The following is a 19715-nucleotide window of genomic DNA, read 5'->3' as shown; positions in this document are numbered from 1 at the left end:
TTCTAACCTAGTGGACCAAACTTTAAAATGCATAATAATCACCTGTAAAGCATGTTTACAATACCACTAAAGAATATTGATTCTCTAAATCCTATATTTGGACAATTCCATTCATTTGGTCTAGGGAAAGACTTAAGAATTCATATTTTAAATATATAACCAACGTGATTCTTTCTAGCCTTGATGGTAGACATAAATGAAAAACAGATGTGCATAAAATAACACTCAGCATATATTTTGGTTTGTCTTATAAATTCTCATCTACAGATGAATAGAGATGGTCAGGGTGAGTCTTTCCGCTTTGCTTCATTAATAAAACAGCAAGACTGAATACTGTTGTTGAATATGTTTGAGTGATTGCAAACTTGGCAAGTCTTGTAGGCAAATTTCCTCCCATATTTCACATCATCAGAATAGTTTAAGTCATTGGCATTACAAAAGACTGCACATTTACTCTAGGGTGATGAACAGTGAGGTTACAGGTCAGATAAGAATCTTGTCCACACTTTAAACTAAAATGCAAGGCCTCCCTGGTGGCGCAAGGGGTTAAGTCGCAGCACTAAGAATCTATGCACAGCCACTGCAGCACAGTATGAATTCGATCCCGTGCTAGCCAGGGAGTTAATCCAAATGGTGCAGAAGACCTCTCTTGTCTCTCCCGCTGCTCCCCTCTGCAGTGTATTTCAGTAGATCCACCTGTTCTGTTCCCCATTCTGTCTCTGGTGAATCCTCTCACTCCCCACACTTCTGGCCTATACCCCAGCCTTGCATGCATAAATAAATAAATCTTTAAAAAATAAATGAACTAGAATGCAACTGAGGAAAGGAAAATATACATCCATCCACAGAACAAAAGAATATCTAGCAATTTGAGATTTACAAATGATTGACAAACAAGTTTTAAAGTTAAGCTGTATGCAAAAGTTGAAGATGAAATCTGAAATATTTTGGACTATTTTGTGAAAGTGTCTAAAATGGACAAGACCCAGAGTTATTTCTTCAAAATTAATGTATTACTGATTTTTTAAATTGTTTCTTGGTTTTAGTCCCTTTTCATGGAAAAGGGACAGAACAGTCCAGGTGTAGCATACACCTTACAGATCAAGATGAAAATAAGTAAATGCCAGGCCACTCAATAACTCTAATAGAAGCTTTTATACTCAGAATTCTCAGAGGTGCTATGTCTAGTACTACTAGGATAGCATGATAACCTCTTTCTGGAGAATGTGACTTCCCCATAATGGTGTAAAACTTGTGCTAAAACATTGTACCTAGTCTGAATCCCTCAAGCAATGTATTGTATCATAATATCCTCCCTTCCCACTCTATCAACCTTGCATTCTATGTAGTTTTCTGTGTGAACTGACTATTCAGAGTGAAGTGGGAATGAGGGACTGTTGAGGGTGGGTGGGAAAGCTATTTCTACATAAAAGGAGCAGGCAAAAATGAGTTTCAGCTCTCAGGTGTAAGCGGTTAGTGTCCAGTCTTTCACTGGTATTTCCTGTCAACAGCCATGACCAGCACTGGGCTTGCAATGGTATAGTAGTGACATGATTCAGAAAGGTAGGCTCACACTTCACCTACACAGTCCCCAAGTCTAGCAATTCTTTAGTTAAAGAATAAATATCGAATGAATATCTACTGAGTGCTTGACAATGTTGGGAATGTATAAGTAGAATAAACAGCTATAAACCTTTTGAAGCATGTATTTTAATGGGAAGAGAGAAAAAGTCAAGAAAATAAATGTCAGACATCTAGTACACCTAATGGTGATAGGGACAATGAAAAAAGACAAAGCTAGAAAAAGTGGAGCGTCCAGGGGTCAAAGAGTAGGGAGCACGATGTTAAATAGATTACTTAGGGAGAGTGTCGCTAAGAAGGTTACATTCAGACAGACTTAAAAGTGAGGAAGTAAATTTTGTGGAAGTCATCAGGAAGGTCCAGGAAACTGGACCAGCAAGTGCAAAAGGACATGAGATCACAAGAGAAGTTTCAGCATCTGAATCCGTATGGTGGCTTCACCACACAGTTGGCAACACCTATTTTGAAGTTCAAATCTATGCATAATATTAGATTATATTGTCAAGAAATGTTCTTTTTTATGTAATTCTACAACTTCATCAGTTGCCTTAGACTTCTGGAGAGCAAACCTGTGGTGAAGTTTAGTTTGTGTAAATCTTTGGGAATTTTGTCAGGCATATTTTTGTTCCTGTTTTTCCTTTTTCTCTAGGACTTTTTTTTTTTTTTTACTTATTAAATATATTCATTTACTTACATCATTGTTAATTTTTGGACAGTATTTGATTTCTCCCCTCAGGTGTAGTCCCTAAAATTCTCCCACCACCAAGACACCCATGAACCATTACCACAGTCCCTTGTGCCCCTCCCTTGTTTTAATCCTCCTCCCCATATGCCTCAGATCTATGATCAGGTTGCAAGTTTTGTAGAATAGACAACTTTTAATTTTTTTTAATTTTTCAAAAAATGTAGATTTAATTTCTAAAAATAAGTCCGTAAATGAGACAAGAAATATACTTTTGGTTGTATCTAACAATAGTTCCATTGTACAAAACAGAACAAAGATTGTTTCCAAATGGCCTCAGGTGAAATCTAATGGGAAACAATTTCAAACTGGGAAAAGACAACTTTTTAAATGAATCTGAAAAAATAAAATGAATTAAATCTAAATCTTTTTTTTTTAAAGAATTATTTATTTATTTATACAAGCACTGGGTACAGTCAGAAGCGCGGGAGGGTGAGAGAATTCACCAGAGCCAGAGCGGGCAGCAGAGCAGGCAGAAGGACCGAAGTACACTGCTGAGGGGAGCAGCGGGCGGCAGGAGAGGTCTGCGCGCCATGTGGGACTCTCCTCCGGTGGCCGGGGAGCAGCCAGGGATCGAACCAATGCTGCAGAGGCCGCGGGCAGCTTCGCAACCTAGCGCTCAACCGCTGCGCCACCGGGGAGGCCCATTGGATATTCTTATAATGTGTAAATTGAAGCAAACTAGCAGGCCACCATGAACCTCAGTTTCCTTAAAGTAACTTTTCAGGGTGATTTTGAAAATTAAAGCAAACAAACTGCCATAAAGACTAACTCTGCAGTAAGCCACACAGACCATTTACTTTGTTGTTACTGTTTTTATTCATATCTTTAATGATATCTTTTCTTTCACCTGCCTCCTAGTTTCTATAACCCAGTCTTTGATTAAAAATCTACACTTTAAAACATTGTCTATGTAAACCAGCCCTAGATATCGCATTTGTCCTAAATAAAAAAATGTTGCTTTTCTCTCAGACTCTGGGGGGGCTCTTGAATTCACTATGCAAATCAAATCCACCCAAAGATCAAATCAGTATGCTGTGGCATGAACCCTAAAGCTATTTTTAAGAGTACTGCCCTGTGGTCTCTGTCCCTTTCTTTTCTTCCCTCTGACAGCTGTTGCTGAGAGGGACAGTCACCTGCCAGAGTGGCAGTGGCAGCTGTGTGTGCAAAGAAAGGCTGCAGCCCAGCAGTCACACTTATGCCTCCTGCTACAGGCAGCCAGCGAGCTCAGATCAGGTGAGCAGCGACACTCAGGATCAAACTGTCTCTGGGGTGGCTGGATATCTGTCTATTGACCTTAAAGACCACCTGCCTCTTCAGAGAAGGGCTGGATGGATGGAACGGCAACACTACCTGTTGTCACTTCTGTACTGTTTCTTATGAGAGTTGAGTTTGTCTCTGATGCTGGTATGAAGCTCCAGAAGACTCGAACTAGGTTTTTATCCTCTCTAGTGCCTGACACATCAGGTAGTTTGGACAGCATGGACCATGGCATCTCTGCCCCCCTGAAGCAAATCCATGTCTAGACCCAACTTAGCACCAGGGGTTATGGAGTTCTAGCCATCACCATTTACACTAGAAAACCTCTCTGTTCTTTGCTGACATGAATCACAGGACATTGACTAGGCAGAGAGTACCTTAGAGAACACTGTATCCAGTCCCCTGATATAGGCGATAAGGTAATGGGGACTTAAGTGGAATGTGGTTTGCCCAAGAACAAGCTAGACTTGATCTGTTTGATAGAGCTCCCGATTCACTTCCCTGTCTTTTTTTTAAATTTTTTTAAAAGATGTATTTATTTATTTATACAAGCACTGGGTACAGTCAGAGGCGTGGGAGGGTGAGAGAATTCACCAGAGCCAGAGGGGAGAGCAGAGCAGGCAGACTGATGAAGTACACTGCTGAGGGAAGCAGCAGGTGTGGCAGGAAAGGTCTGCGTGCCATGTGGGACCCTTGCCAATGGCCGGGGACCAAACTGGCACTGCAGAGGCTACGGGCAGCTTCGCAACCCAGCGCTCAACCACTGCACCACTGGGGAGGCCCCAATTTACTTCCCTTTCTATAGCACCTGATTCACCCAGACACTGAGTCTATGTTGCTTGTCCTCAGGACCTCAAGAGACACACTTGTTACAGAGAGGGAGCAGGTGAGTAGCCAAGTTATTATCAGAGTTGAATATTAAACATTCTTTAACATTCTATAAAGAGTAATATTAAACATTTTTTTATATAGATGAAAATATTGAATGCAGTAGCCCTCTGTGGGTGATGCCAAAAGGGGTCAGGGACATACTGCATTGAATATTTAGCTCCAGGGATGGGATTGTGGGTACATTACATAACAGCAGCTGTGTTGACCTAACTCTCCTTTGCGAGCTACACAGAAGGGCAGATGGGTGGCAGAAGGGAGAGTTGGTGAGTGATCAGGGGGAAGGCAAGTAAACATGTTCTGTGAATAGCTCTCAAAAATACATCCACAATTTCCATGTTCCCAAACAGTCACCTATCACTGATTAAAAAGGAAACCTTCGGGTACCAGACTGAGAGCCTCAAAGGAAATCATCTAAAATGTCAAATCTGTCTGTTCTATTAAAGAAACACCTAACAATCTTAGCAGAAAAATAAGGGTTGTGTGACAGAAGCTATGTATGCTTCAATGTTAGGGACCATGCATAAGCCAGGCCCCCCTCCTTTCTGGTCATCACAAGACCTATCTACCCCCAGGACTCAGCATCATGCAGCACACCTGCCAGGTTCTCAGTAAATGTTTCTTACTTGAAGGCATTCTTCAACATCACCAAAAAAGGGCAAAACTCTCAATTTCTCTTTTTTCATGATTTTTCAAGTGGCCCAGGTTACTTGGCACCACAGACAATTCAAGAGCAATCAGCCAAGAATGAAATGCCCTAAAGACTAAAAAAACAGACATTAAAAACACTTGCTGGAGAAAGTTCTTAATGTAAGAACAGACAAGCACTGCAACCCAGCCACAGCAAGCACAGGCCAGGCGGAACACATCTGCTCCGAGAGATGTGATGATGCCATTATTCTCCAAGTTTGCTCAGATTAATCAGAATCTCCAAATCTTCTGAGGCTCCCTAACACCCAAATAATAGCTACATCAAAGATAAATTTATGCTAATCTGATAATGTGCACGCCTCACAGTCATTAGCTGAGGAGATTGGTTCTTCTGTACAATCGCTAAGGGTTTCTTAAATAGAGAACTAATGGAAATGTCTTTAATAATTCTCCATGCTAACTCTATTGCTTTTAGTGCTCTCATATATGTGCCTGCACCTTTTCATCAAATGTCTACAGAAATCTTGGAATTTTGTAAGATGGCTGCTGGGAGAAGGTGGCTTGCAAGGGAGAAACGGTCTTTTGAAGAATGTAGGGTATTGAAGTACATTTAATAGATTCCAAGGAGGGTAGTTTGTCATTGAGAATAATAATACAAATATTTTGATTTATGTCAGACTCATTAATTATTTCCTTACCAGTCCATATTTTGGAGTTGCTCCATTTAAGTTGAATTTACTTTTTATTTTCATCTTCATTTAACTGAAGGCCCTCCTGCAGTTCCAACTGAAACAACTGTTGTTTATTGGCCATGCAGATCGGCTTTACTTTCCCTGCCAAAGGTAAATACCCCAAAGGAATCCAAAATTACACTGAATGAAAATTTGGATGAGCACCATTTGTGCTTTAATTTGGGTAAAAACAGTCTTCGAAGGTTATGTGCTGCGAGGGAGATTTGGCTTATTAAGTAGGCCTAAGGCTCCTAAATGACAGAAGTTCTTCCAAGCAGACTGGGTTTTATCCCAAACTGGTTCTTTTGTGTGGACCTAAAATGGGAAATAAAGTGGTAAGTTGGAAAGCAATAGTGTGCCTGGTTGGTTTACTCTCCCAGGACCATATGACTAGTCTTGTGCCAAGCAGCAGTACAGCCACATGCCCCCCATATCTCCCACAGCAGCCATCCCCCTGTACCATCTTCTTGGGACTTTGCTTCATTACCTATCCCACCTGTTCCTGGGAAAGTCAGGGAATAATAACTGGGATAATTTATACCTTATAAATTTAAGGACATCTTCAGGAAATGCCCTAAGGACTAAATGAGATAATGTAGACAAGAAGCACAATGTCTGAAACACAATAAATACTTGGTTGATGTAACAACTGATGTAACAACAGTACTGTCATAACATTCATTATCCACTTCACCGACTGGCACAAGATAAGGGGCAAGGCATAGCAGGGTGGTAGAGAATTTGGACAGAGACAGGTGGGGAGCAGAGGGGAATTGGTTATTGAAAGAGGTGTGAAGGGAAACCTTGAGGTGAGAAAAGGGATATAGATAGAGGCCTGAAATATTACTATAAGTCAAATTCTCAGCAACCCTTCAGCCTGCTGGAGACAAGATGTGAAAAGGGAGTTGATGGAGCATTAAGCTGACATATGGGCCATTTCATCATTGGCAAACAAGAACATGAAGATTTCTGTGAAAGACCTGGAGAAGTCTATTCCACCAAATGGATACAATTTAGTCATTAAGTCACATTGCCTGGAATTTTAGATTCCATCTTACTCTGTATCAAATAGTGATTTCCTTGCAGCTCATGCTGCAAGCTATCCTAAATGTTTTTAGTAGTTTTAATTTCCCCTTTAGAATAAAGGTACGTGTGCCCAGTGAGAGAAGAAGAAACAAAGGCATTTCATTTATATTAAGCTAAGCTTTAAAATTTCCAAGTTGTTCACCAACAACTTTTCCAAATACCCCACCAAGCTGTGTGATGGCGTTCAATGCGCAGTCTTCTTCCAAATACAAGCTCTGCCCCTCGGTCTTGCAGGTCCTGGGCCAGTCCCTGTGAGCCTTTCTCTTCATCTATTCCCATTATTTACCAACTATGGCTTAGTCATTATCTGCCTCCTTTGAAAGTGATCCTGTTAGAAAACTAATGAGATCCTGTTACTATTTCTACATAAATCATTACATTGGAAAATAAAGTCCCAAATTACTACCTCAGGCCATAATGACCACTATTCTCTGTCCCGTGTTTACACTGCCAATCTCATCTAGGGTTCCTTTGTGCCTCGTCCCATTGTTTCCAATGGTTTACTTTCTGTTCTTCCAATACACCATCCTCTTTCCTACCTCATTTTGTGTTTGTTTTTCTCTTCATTTTTTTAACTGTCTCCCCACTGCACCCTCCCCTCCTGGCTACTTGTACTAATCTCCAATGTCACCTTCTCAGAGGGGCATTGTTAGTCCACCTACATAACAGCACCTTTAGCTGATAGCCCTAGTAGCTCTCTATCTCATCAGGATGTTCTTTATCTGTAGAGCTTTTACCACAATGGACATTTATTTTGTGCATTTTTTAAAGATTTATTTATTTATTTATACAAGCACTGGGTACAGTCAGATGCGCGGGAGGGTGAGAGAATTCACCAGAGCCAGAGCGGGGAGCAGAGCAGGCAGAAGGACCGAAGTACACTGCTGAGGGGAGCAGCGGATGGCAGGAGAGGTCTGCGCGCCATGTGGGACCCTCGCCCCGTGGCTGGGGATCGAACTGGTAATGCAGAGGCTGCAGGCAGCTTCGAAACCCAGCGTTCAACCGCTGCACCACCAGGGAGGCCCTATTTTGTGCATTTTTTTGTTTGTTTACTTGTACAGTAATAACGGTAGTTCCTTGTGAGGAATAACCTCAAAACAAGTGTTGTATCCACAGTACTCAGTCCAGGGCATAGAATGAAGTAGACACAGATTATTTAATGAATACATATAGATGGATGCTTCCTTGAAGCCTCTCCTGTTTTATGCAAAACAGCATGTTTTATAATTATGTTCATGATCTCTTTATAAATATTGTTTGGAGATAGGAACAGGATCACACAGAACAGAGCGGAAGAGAAGCAGTAAGTATTCTATAAAAAGGCCAGATGAACATTGGTCAGAGATAAATTACCTCATGGGAGTTTGTAGAATCTTGTACAAGAAATAAAATTGAGAACTAATAAATATACATAGATGAAATGTCTGCTTTATAAAATAATTGAGACAGTAATACAAATGTTTGTACCTTTAGGGTCTAAATATTTCCAAGACAAACACATAACCTTCAATGTAATTTATTCCTATTAAAAAAATCAAAAAACCCTGACCTGGCCTTCCATTGTGCATCACTGATGAAAACCTCATCACCAAACTGGCTTGCAATGGGGATTCAGGCTAAGGTTTGTGTGCCCTTGAACAAGAAAAATACCTACGCTCTAAGTATTCATTTGAAAACTGGGAAGATATTCTCAAAATGGTCTGGAAAACTGTTTTTGAGGGGGAGGGGAGGGCTATAATTACAGTGATTTCATTTTCCTTTTTACAGACAAATATGTAAAGACGATTTTCAGAATTCCAGTTGTTTCTCTCCTTTTCTACCCAGTCACGTGCCTACCAATTCCCCCACTGAGCAGTGAGCTTTAAAGGAATGCAGGTGTTAAAACATATTCATATGGAAAATTTTCCTCAAACATGGTTCTAAATTATACTTGGTGACCAACTATGTGAATATTTATGGCAGAATCTGCTCATCCACTAAAGAAAAAAGTATTATTCTATTATAGTTCTCATATCTTGATAAAACACTCACCATATGGCAGTCTACCTTTAGCAAAGGAATCATCTATTAAAACAGTAGTTCTTTACTTTTACTACTCATTGCATTTACATTGTTATAAAACATGTTCAGGAATATAAATTGTTTTTCAGTTAACATTCCTCTTGCTTATTTTCTGTTTCATCTACACAGACATCAATGAATGTATGAATATCAGCTGATTATTTGGTTAGGCTGAGTTGCACACAGAGTCATGGATTTTAGTAACCGTTTAATTTTCAGCATGTTAGATGTCCAGTTGTGCTAACTTTTCATTTGTGTTATTAAATGAATATCTATTGGAAGGGGGGGGGTAATAAGGTGGCAACTGCCGTTTCTAAAGGCAGCCAAGCCTTGCTGAAGTTAGCCCCATTGCTGCATACATACATGTACACGTACACATATATGCACATATGTGGACTCACATACTTCTCCATCTCTCCAAAAGCCACCATTACATTGTTCTGGTCTAGCTATTATGATCTCCTATATTGAATAACAAGTCTACTGAAACAAAAACAATTAGGTAACAAAAACAGGTGGGGTAGAAGGTACAGAACAAAGGTTGAATTCAAAATGCAAGTCCTTAATTTAAACTAGAAATATGACACATGAACACCCCACCTCTAACACATTAACACAGAAATACTTGATTTAATCAGAAAATTGACACCTGGTCCCTGCAGGTTCAAGAGTAGTTGACTGATACCAGATCAAGAGAAAACATCACCAAGTTCTGACTCTGTGGACAGTGGTCAGACCAACGAGCTAATCAGGAAGCCATGGTGGTCATGGTGGTCAAGGTGGTCCTTTCCTGTTTCTGCCTATCTTGAAAAAACAACAGGGTTTGCAAGAGTGAGACAACTGGACAAAAACACCACAACCTAACTTCAATAGGTAGAAAAACATATTTCATAAGTTGATAAGCTGTGGTTCAAAGTGAAGGCCCAGAAGAGTGTTCACTCTTCTCAAGGTGACCTCTCACAGCCTGGAACAAAAAATGCCATGAACAAAGGAACTGTGATCCCTGGTTTGTGGCATCATAGAACACTTAGAAGTGAGGGCCGCTCAGTTTTGTTGCTAGTCTGCACCCAAATTCAAGTTACTCCATGATTCAGCAGAAAGCAATCAATCAGATTCTACGTTCCTTTTCCCCAATACCATAAGTTCTGCCCCAAACCCCATCCTCCAGGACAAGAATTTAAGAATGCTTCCAGACTCCTTCCTGCAAGCTGACCTTGCAATAAACTATTTGTTTTCTCAAAAGCCAGTGGTATGGTTTTATTAGTTTTTCTGTCATTGGGCATAGGGCCCTTGTTTGAAAATAGTCATGGAAGTAACACTGGAAAAATATACATGCACTCGCATTATGTACATGTATATACCTCCAATGGGAGAATCTGCCAGTGATGGAGCTAAAAATGTAACAGATTTGTGATAGGTGTCTGAAAAGTCTCCTGGGGCCCCAACTAAATGGCTTTTAACTGTGGGGTTAAACATATCAAAGCAAAATTTTAACTTAACCCCAATTAGATTTATGCCCCATTTTTAACTTTGTGCTTAATTCTAACATTGCACTTTTCACATTATAATTATATGCTATATAACAGGCATTCTGTACTTCTTTCCTAATATAATTCCTAAATTGTTGATTAAAGATGTCCATGTTACTGCCCAAGGAGGTCTCCTCATTCCTATAATGGTATTTTAACATATTTCAGTGGGCAGCTGTAGTTTATTCACCAAAAGATTTATCAACAATTCTTCCAGGAGTTTGGTTCTGTAAATTAACAGTGATATTAGGCCTTGAAAAGGACCAAGCTGTTGGTCCTTTTCAACCCATAGGTCAATGAAAGTGGGACAGAGCAGACAAAGGAGATATCTTCATTCTTCAAATGGTATAATCATGGTCCATACTAAGTTTGGATAATAAGGTCAATTTATAATATTTCAAAAATAAACGTCATACACATGATCTCACTCAATACTCCCCCACATGCAAAAATACATGAAAAAAATTTAATACCATCATTATAAGGCAAATCAGTATATGTATTTGCCTTCATTTTATAGCTAGTAAGACTGCTGCAGAGAATTCAGGCCTTTCAGCTCGTGTGTGAGGGGCTGTGGCTCCAGGCCCATGGCTCCTCTCCATTCCTGTTGTCTTTCTGCTTCTCTTGGCATCCTGCCCTATTAACAGCCTAAGGCTAGGCTAAGGCTGAGAGTGTCTTAATGATTCCTTTCAAAAAAGGAGAAAGCAAAGACAAAGGAAATATTGTACAAGAGAATTAAGTGTTTCAGGTTTTATTTTTTTTTTCCATTCTGGGCAGAGAATAAAAGACATGAATATTTTCAAATATTTAAATTGCTTCTTCCCATCTCTGTTTTTGTCAATTGTTGCCAACAGTTGAGAAGAAAATAATTAAAATTTAAGCAACATATACATTCTACTTTATACCTGGGTTTTCAGCTACAAGTAGGGAAAAAATGATGGTCACTCTGCAAAGTACAGAGGTAAAATCCTACAGGTAGAAACCTAGAGGCATTTTGTGTGCAATCCAGAATCATCTCATTATTTATAAGTTATGTCCTCATCCTACATCAGGGGAAAGGCAGAAAAAAAAAAGCAACACAAAAATTTTTGTAACATTTAAAATTTATTTTTCAGTTTTGAGAAGGAGATTTTAAATGAACTAACATTGTCACCAAGTAGGGGAGGGAGAGAGATTCCCACAGTCTGCTTTTTTTTCCCCTCAGAACTATAAAGTTCTTAACTTCTCCAGTAGTACAGGGCTCTCAGAAGTACTTTTGGAACACAGTTCGAACATTTCTTTTCAGGCAGTTCTTAAGAATGTTGGAAAGTGAACCAAAAAAAAAGAAAAAAAGTTGCTTCAACTGCAGTCTTCACTTTGCATTTGGCCCACAAGCACTGCTGACATTGCAGAATAAATACCAGCAACACCACAAACAACTAGAGGAAAATTGGGGGGGGGGGGGGGGGTGTCTGACAAAGTGCATGTTATGCAAGACTTAATTGAATTCATTTCTTTACATAGAAAGAAACAGCATAATGGTCACAGGGCAAAATCCAATGAATTAGATACAGCAGGCATTTTAATTACAGAAAAGTGGGTATTCTTACTGTAAGTGTTTATTATAACCATATCCATGTGCTGCATCAAACCAGTTCTGATTTTAGTATTTAAGCAAGTTAGACCCAGACACACAGACTTATCTCCAACTCCCAGTTGCCACTGTAGACTAAACAACTATTGGTCATTAATAAAACATCAAGGTGAGATATAAATATACACATCACCCCTCTCAAAGGCATCAAGGCAACAACCTCTACACAAAATAAAACCGCCTAGTCCAACACTTTTGGAAAGCTACAGAGCACAGCTGGCTATATCTGCCTTAGACCCAGGAGTCTGTCTTTTATTAATCCAAAGCTTAGACTATGAAGCCACCTTTCATCACAAGGGAACGGTAGTGAATTTAAGCCATTCTGATGAAAAACACAAAAATTCACAACCGCAAGGGCAGGGGGCTAGTCAGGAATGGCCAGGATGGTGCATGTAGGGAATAGAACTGGGAAAGTTCAGTGAAGACTTAGAAAAAGCAAAACAGAATGAAAAGCTTCTTTATTGGAGCAGGACTGTTCCTACAGTAGAAAGTGACATATTGCAAGCCAGAAAAGAGGAAGAGCATTGCGAGGAGGTGGCTGGCTCATGAGTGGAGGGTTGGGGTGGCCGGGAGGGACCTACTCTGCCTCCTCCATTGCTGGCATGCTCACGCTCTGCTTTGATGCTGGGACCGAAAAAAACATCTACTGCCAGGCTCCAAAATTAGACATTTTCCCAAGTATTGAGTTATTCTACTCTAAGATTGTATTCAGTAATTTCAGAAAGAGATGCAAGAAAATCAATTTCCTGATGAAGGAAAAATATCTCATCAAGAGCACTCTTGGGTGATGGACTGCATGACCAGGCAAACCATCCCCAGTGCCAAGGAAACAAAGACTGCCCTGCAACATGGGATGAATAGCAAATATTTAAATTGCATACCCATCAACTCAGGAAACAAGGTTTCAGTGAAAAGGCTATCAAAACTAATGATAAGAATTTTCTCCATCTAAGCCCAGTCACCCTTCATTGCTCACCCTATATACAGGGGACTCGACCCAGGCTCAACGCACCAGCCTTCACGGAGTTACACAATATGTGCTGTGCTTCACCACTCAAACAGGGCAAGGATGATGTCTGGCCTTATCATGTCTGTCTGTCTGTCTGCACAGAAACACCAGACCGGCTAGACCCTGAAATGTATGTACCAGAAAGATCTCAGGACCAAGCTCATCAAATCCATGGTTTATAAGCTTTCTTGAAAGTCCTAAATGCAATCATTGTTTTAAAAACTCATCTGCTTAAAATAAAAAAGCAAGCACTGCCAGGGACTGCTTAAAGGAAAACAAAAAGCTCATTTGATTTTTGTTTTAACTTTACCCATCAGCTGCCAAGTAAACTTATTAAGTCTTTGTTTTATGAGGAATCGTGAAACATGCCCAAAAGTAATTTTATATAGCCAGTAGGTATCAACGGAACACAATGCCATTCACATTTGCAGGGCTTTATTATTATGATTATTATTATTTTGCATCTCACTATACCTCACAGAATGGAAATTCCATGTCTTTTGCACACTCTTTCATTTTCTGTCACAGGTCTCTGAAGACTATGGCCCTTCAATCATCGTTCAATGTTCAATTAATTTTTCAAGAAGTGAAACAGTATATCTTCCCATCACACATTTGTTTTTTTGTTTCCTAAAAATTACATAAGCATTTATCCATTTTATATGTGTTCTTCCTACATGGGAGAAAAAGAATTTCCTGAAAAATAAAGATTAGAAATTCTGTCTGTGTTCCAACACACAAGATTTCTTTAACATAGTTATCAACAGGTAGAGCATGGTAACTTGAATTCAGAGGAAACCAGAGTCACAATTCTGTATATTGTTGTATGCTTTGTTTTGACTTGAGGGAGATAGACAGGGAGAATAACTAAAGTCAGACATAGTCAAACACACTGGAAGACTATCACAGCTTTAAGATATTAGCAAAAAATAATAAAGATACAAATAATTTTATAAAATAATATCAAATACGTGAATGTTGGAAAGGGTAGAGAGAAAACTTTAAACATTATGGATATTGGGCCTCCCTGGTGGCACAGGGGTTAAGCAACGCACTATGAAGCAATCTGCAGCCTCTGCTGCATGAGTTCGATCCCCGGCTGGCCAGGGAGAAGCCCACATGGCATAGCAGACCTCTCCTGGCTCGCCCGCTGCTCCCCACAGCAGTGTATTTCAATCAATCTGCCTGTTCTGTTCCCACTCTGTATCTGGTGAATCCTCACACCCCCCGCATCTCTGGCCTGTACCCCAGATTTTGTATGTATAAATAAATAAATCTTTAAAAAAAAAAGAATTATAGATATTGGTGGGACAATAGAACGGAATATAGGGATGACTGAAGAAATATTTGGGAGGAAACGTGATATTACCTTAAAAGGAAGTGAACCCTGCTCCCTAAAATGCTCACAAGAAGAAAGCTGAGACAAATGCAGACGGCTAGGAGGAAAGGAGAGGAAAAGCAGACAACACGTGGATTTTAAAAAATCCCCAATCAGGTTTCAGGCCTGTCCTAGATACCATCTGTAAGTGAGAATAGTCTTGTACTATAGTTCTAAGTGTCTGCCCTCATACCCCAGTTAATAGGGATGACTTCTGGAATCATGTCAGCGAGGGGGTGGAAAAGGTAATAAGACTTTAGGTGATGGAGTTAAGATCATGGACATCCATGTGGATTTCTTCTCTGACTGCAAAATAAGAACACAAAGTCAACATGTGGGCTGTATTGTAATCTGGTATAAAAGAGTTCTTTCTGTCCTTGTGTGACTCTGGAACTCCACAGAGACGATTCAAATTTTCATGCCCTTCAAAGTTTCCAATATAATTTAGGGTACGCCCCCCACTAATTTACTGCCATTAAATATTCAAGCTGGAAATAATCACTTGGATGAAAACACTTTACTTCTTCCATTCTTCATGCACAGTTTTTGTTTAGGAAAGGTGAAAACTACACCTAAGCCAGGCATCCACTGGGACAACAATAATTTTGCCTTTTAGCTAACGGTTGTTCTTCACAATCAACATTTTGGCCAAAATTTAAAAGTACAAAGTATACCCTGGGAGAATGTTTCTTTAGTCTGTACTTTTGAAAATCTACAAGTCTAGGCTTCACAGGGTAGACTTTGTCAGTCAGGGAAGAAAGCCAGTGCAGGGGTGAACTTTGAGCTGGGAAGGGCAGAGGACCTGGACAGGGGAACAGCATGCCAGGAGGAAGGAATAGAAATAAGAAGTCATTGAGTGGGAACTGCTTGGGACACGTTATAGAAGTGAGTGTGGATGAAGTCGGGAAAGCATGGGAGAAATTTGGAGGCAGAGACCCAGAGGACCTGATAAGTAACTGGAGGATTCTGCCATTCTTTTGATTGAAATGGGAGCCAAAAAAGGGTTCTAGACATAGAAATAGTATGCTGACGTTCATGCTTGAAAATCCCACTAGCCACTCTGGAAATTATTTGTGGGGTGGGGGCAGGGAAGGACAGGTAAGAATAGAAACAGGGAGATCTTTTAGGGCACTCTCATAATAGTGTAAGCAAGAGATGTTGTTCGCTTGAACCAGAGTAGTGGCAGCGGGGCTGGTGATGAGTGACCAGATTCTGGTTATCTATTGAAGGTACTGTGGACAGGATTTTTCAAAGGTCTTAATGTGGTAAGTGAGAGAAAGAGTAGTAGAGGGGAGAGGGTAGTTAAGAGCTGGAGTAGTCTAGGAGTCATCTAAAGCATAATTCTGTCTTCTATTTGTGGAGTTTGAAACAACAGATGGAGACTAGAGAAAGCAAGGCACAGGGAACTGTTGAGTGAATAAATGGACCTACAAATATTCTGGATGTGCCTCTCCCTTCAGAATTGGCACATTGTATTATCATTATCTTCATGGCCCTCCACTCCATGAGGACAACTTGTTTGACCGGTCTGTATCTATAGTACTTGACTGAAGGAAAATACCCAATCATTTAAATCATTTATTTCAGTTCATTAATTTATCTAGAAGGCTCCAGATTCACAAGCAATATTTAAAAGTAGTCAACACGATTTGCAGGGGATAAAGACAATAGCTTATGAGCAAAATAAGCAAACAAACAAATAAATAAATAAATAAAAAGACCTTAATATGGATAATATCAGAGCTGCATGCATTCTTTAGCTATTCTGGCAACCCTAAAAGGTGGATACTTTAAGTACTCTCTGCTTTGCTAACAAATAATCCTCATATCTAAGAGGCTTACAATATACAGGTTTATCCCACACTTATGTAACAAACTGGACACACATTGTCTATGGCTTTACTCTACCCTCCTTTTCATTCCAGAACTGAAGAAGCAGCTCAGATGTGAAACGTGAGAAGGACAGAGCACAGTGGTGGCAGAAGCCTAAAATGCTTCTAAAAGCCTTACATGGATGTGGTATGTGTTATGTCCTCTCACATTCCATTGGATAAAGCAAATAATTTCTCCAACACCAAAGTCAGTAAAGGTGGGAATGTATAATCCTCTTACAGGAAACTGGAGAATAAATAATTGCAAAGAGTAATATATGCACTAAATGATATTCCATAAAATATAAAAAGAATATGACGTTCCTCTGGTTTCCTATGTCCCAAATGAGACCACGGTAAAGGATCTATATGTCTATTACCATAGCCATCCATGTCCATAAAATGTAGATACAAGTGCCAAAGAGACCAAGAGAAGACAAATACTACTTTCTGTGAATCACAATGCCTTCTCTTTCTTTTTAAGTCAAAAGAGAATCAACACCAAATTTAAGGATCTCTGATTTCAGAAAATGCTTCAGGTCACAACCCACAGAGCATGCTCTGGCAGAATTTCTTTTGTTTTGCTTCCCAAGGATCAATTCCTCTGGTGGTTTTGTTCTGTACTGTGAAATGGGAAAGCATTGTGCACAGTGATTGTCTCAGTTACAGGAGTGAGTTCCTTCCAAATTTCTCCCCACAACCTTGGATCTAAATATTGACTACATGAGAAAACTGCTTAAGCTTACAACCAAACAATAGCAATTGACAAATTTTGTGCTTTGAAGCCAAAACTACAGATTAAAAATCACTCATAATGTCATGACACCAAAGCACAAATATTCAAAGGACAAGGGAGATCATGAATCAATGACCCAACATTCAATGGTCTTGACTTGGTGTTTTAGAAGCACCTCTCTTCAAAGTGGACCCAAAGAAATATTTGATGCTGAACGACTGTGTGGTTTGACCTATTTTTAAGGCTTGACCTACTTTTTAATACGAAGACTGTTATGCTGTGGGTTCTTTCTTTCAAGGCTCTGTGTAAAGAGGTAAAATCAGGTAGAACACCTGGGCTCATTGGAGTATACCTCAAATGGAGACATTCAATCATGAGATGCTGTCACATAAGCAGTTCTACAGAGGAGGGCTAGTGCCACATTATTACAAAGGGTTCTGAATAATACAACTCTATGCAGTGTAGGCTAAAATTCCTGTGCAAAAAATTACCTCAGGCAACAAATGTTTTTCTTACTCTGCATCCATGTATTTGTGTTTTTCTGGTCTCACATACTAGCTGTATGTATAAAAGACTAATGAAAAGTATTCATGAAGCTATGATCATTTTTATTGCCTTATCTTGATGTCTCCGTAACCTGTTCAAATAATTAAATTTACACTAAAATGGCAGAAAGAGAATTTACTCTCCTTATACTCTACACAGTATACACTTGGTATATGAATGAATATACATTACCTTATGTAATATGTTTATATTTACTAAATATATATTATAAAACATTTTCATGACATATATAAAGCAATGTGTTTTTATTTAATTTAAAAGATACATGGTTGTTTATATGTAACCATGTCATTCTTCTACTTACATAGAACTGGAAAATGTTCAACCTCCCAGTTTTCAATCTCTCTCTCTCTCTCTCTCTCTCTCTCATTTCAGTTAAATTCCCATGAAACTGGTGGAAGTAATTGCCCTTTGAGAATGTGGGACACAAAGTTAAGTGAAACATTCTCATCTTATTTATAGGAAAAAGAAAGTTGTGTTGTTTTCAAATCTGGATTAGTGCCTGACATGCCAAAAGTGACATAATGACCCCAGTGGGCTTTGGAATTTTAGCTTTAGTTGAAATCTTTGCAGCGATTCCTGCAATTTCTGTTATGTGCAGGCCTTAACCAGAGATGTGAATGTGCCCTTGTATTTCTTAGATGAAAAATACTTCTGTCAAATAGGCAGCATGCGGCTAACACATTGCAGAGGCTCCAAAGAGAAAGACATTTTTTACCCAGGATCACTGAGAGGTTTTTCTTTACTTTTAGACTATTACACTGCTCTTCTCTTTCCTGTTCAGCCAAGATGAAGCCATGGTGGCACAGTCCACCGGCTGCCATGTCCCAGCTCTGACATGAGGGGGATGGGTATCTAGGGTGTATGAAACTGGAATATGAGTGCCTGCCTTCTACTTCCTCTCTTATCTTTGGTATCTGTCCACATGCTCTCACCCCCCCACCTCACTCCCTATTTTGTTTGTATGGCTACAATATTAATATTTCTGTTATGATTCAGTCTCCAGATTTGTGCTTCTGAAGTTTCTGCAGGATTGAACACTCGGCTGTTTAATCCACTTCTGTAGAAACAACAGTCATCCCGGAGGACAGCTGCCATTTCACATCCACTCCTGCTTTCCCCAAAGCCACACTCTTTTCCTTTCACTCAAAATCTAATCCCCTCAGCTCTTTGTTGCCACACTGCTTCAGAAGAAAAATTAGATTATGCTAAGAATATAAATATTGAAAAACAAATGTTCTGAACTGAATTTAGCTCTCCTTTTTAATGTTCATTTTGGAATGATCTGTTTGTGCCCTAAAATAAATCCTCTCTGACATTTGATTCTCACTTAATATTCACCTTGGTAGAAGCTTCTGGGTCTCTGTCTCTCTCCACCCTCCCTCTCGTCTACTCTTGGTTGCTGGGCAACCTCAAACAGCTGGTTGCCCAAACAGGAAAAGTAAATGGGATTAACTCTGGAGGAAACTAATTGAAGGAAGCATTAGTATGCTCCCAATCAGAATTCTTTCAATACTTCCTGATTAAGTTGTGCTTTGCTGTCCTAAGTAAGAATGTGAACTTGAGCTATACCGGTGGAAGAGCTATCACAGACTTAAAGACTGGATATTCACAGGAGTGGTGACAGCAGCTACCACATAATATTATTTAACAGACCACAGTCCTCTGATAGTAAAAGGGCATAAAATTATATTACAAGTTTATTGCCCAATACTCCTCTCATTCACATATTCATGCATGATACATTTATTCACCCACTCCCTGATTCATTCAGGTAAGTGTTTAGTGATAGACAACAGGCTAATACAGGAACTCTATAGATTCGTGGTTGAACCAGGCATCAGTTTCTATCTCACCTCCACTACCTTTTATCTCTACGATTCTGAACTCATTTGGTTTTTGTAAACTTTCTAGGTGAAGCAGGAAGTTGCCAAGTCTGTTGCTTGGAGGCTACTGCTTGGGGATTCTGCTGCTTGCTGAAGCAGAGAGTTG

Source organism: Talpa occidentalis, unplaced genomic scaffold (genome assembly GCF_014898055.3).
Source record: "Talpa occidentalis isolate TD23 unplaced genomic scaffold, MPIMG_talOcc4v2.1 talOcc4.11, whole genome shotgun sequence".
Classification (NCBI taxonomy): domain Eukaryota; kingdom Metazoa; phylum Chordata; class Mammalia; order Eulipotyphla; family Talpidae; genus Talpa; species Talpa occidentalis.
Note: the sequence above shows the minus strand (reverse complement) of the source record.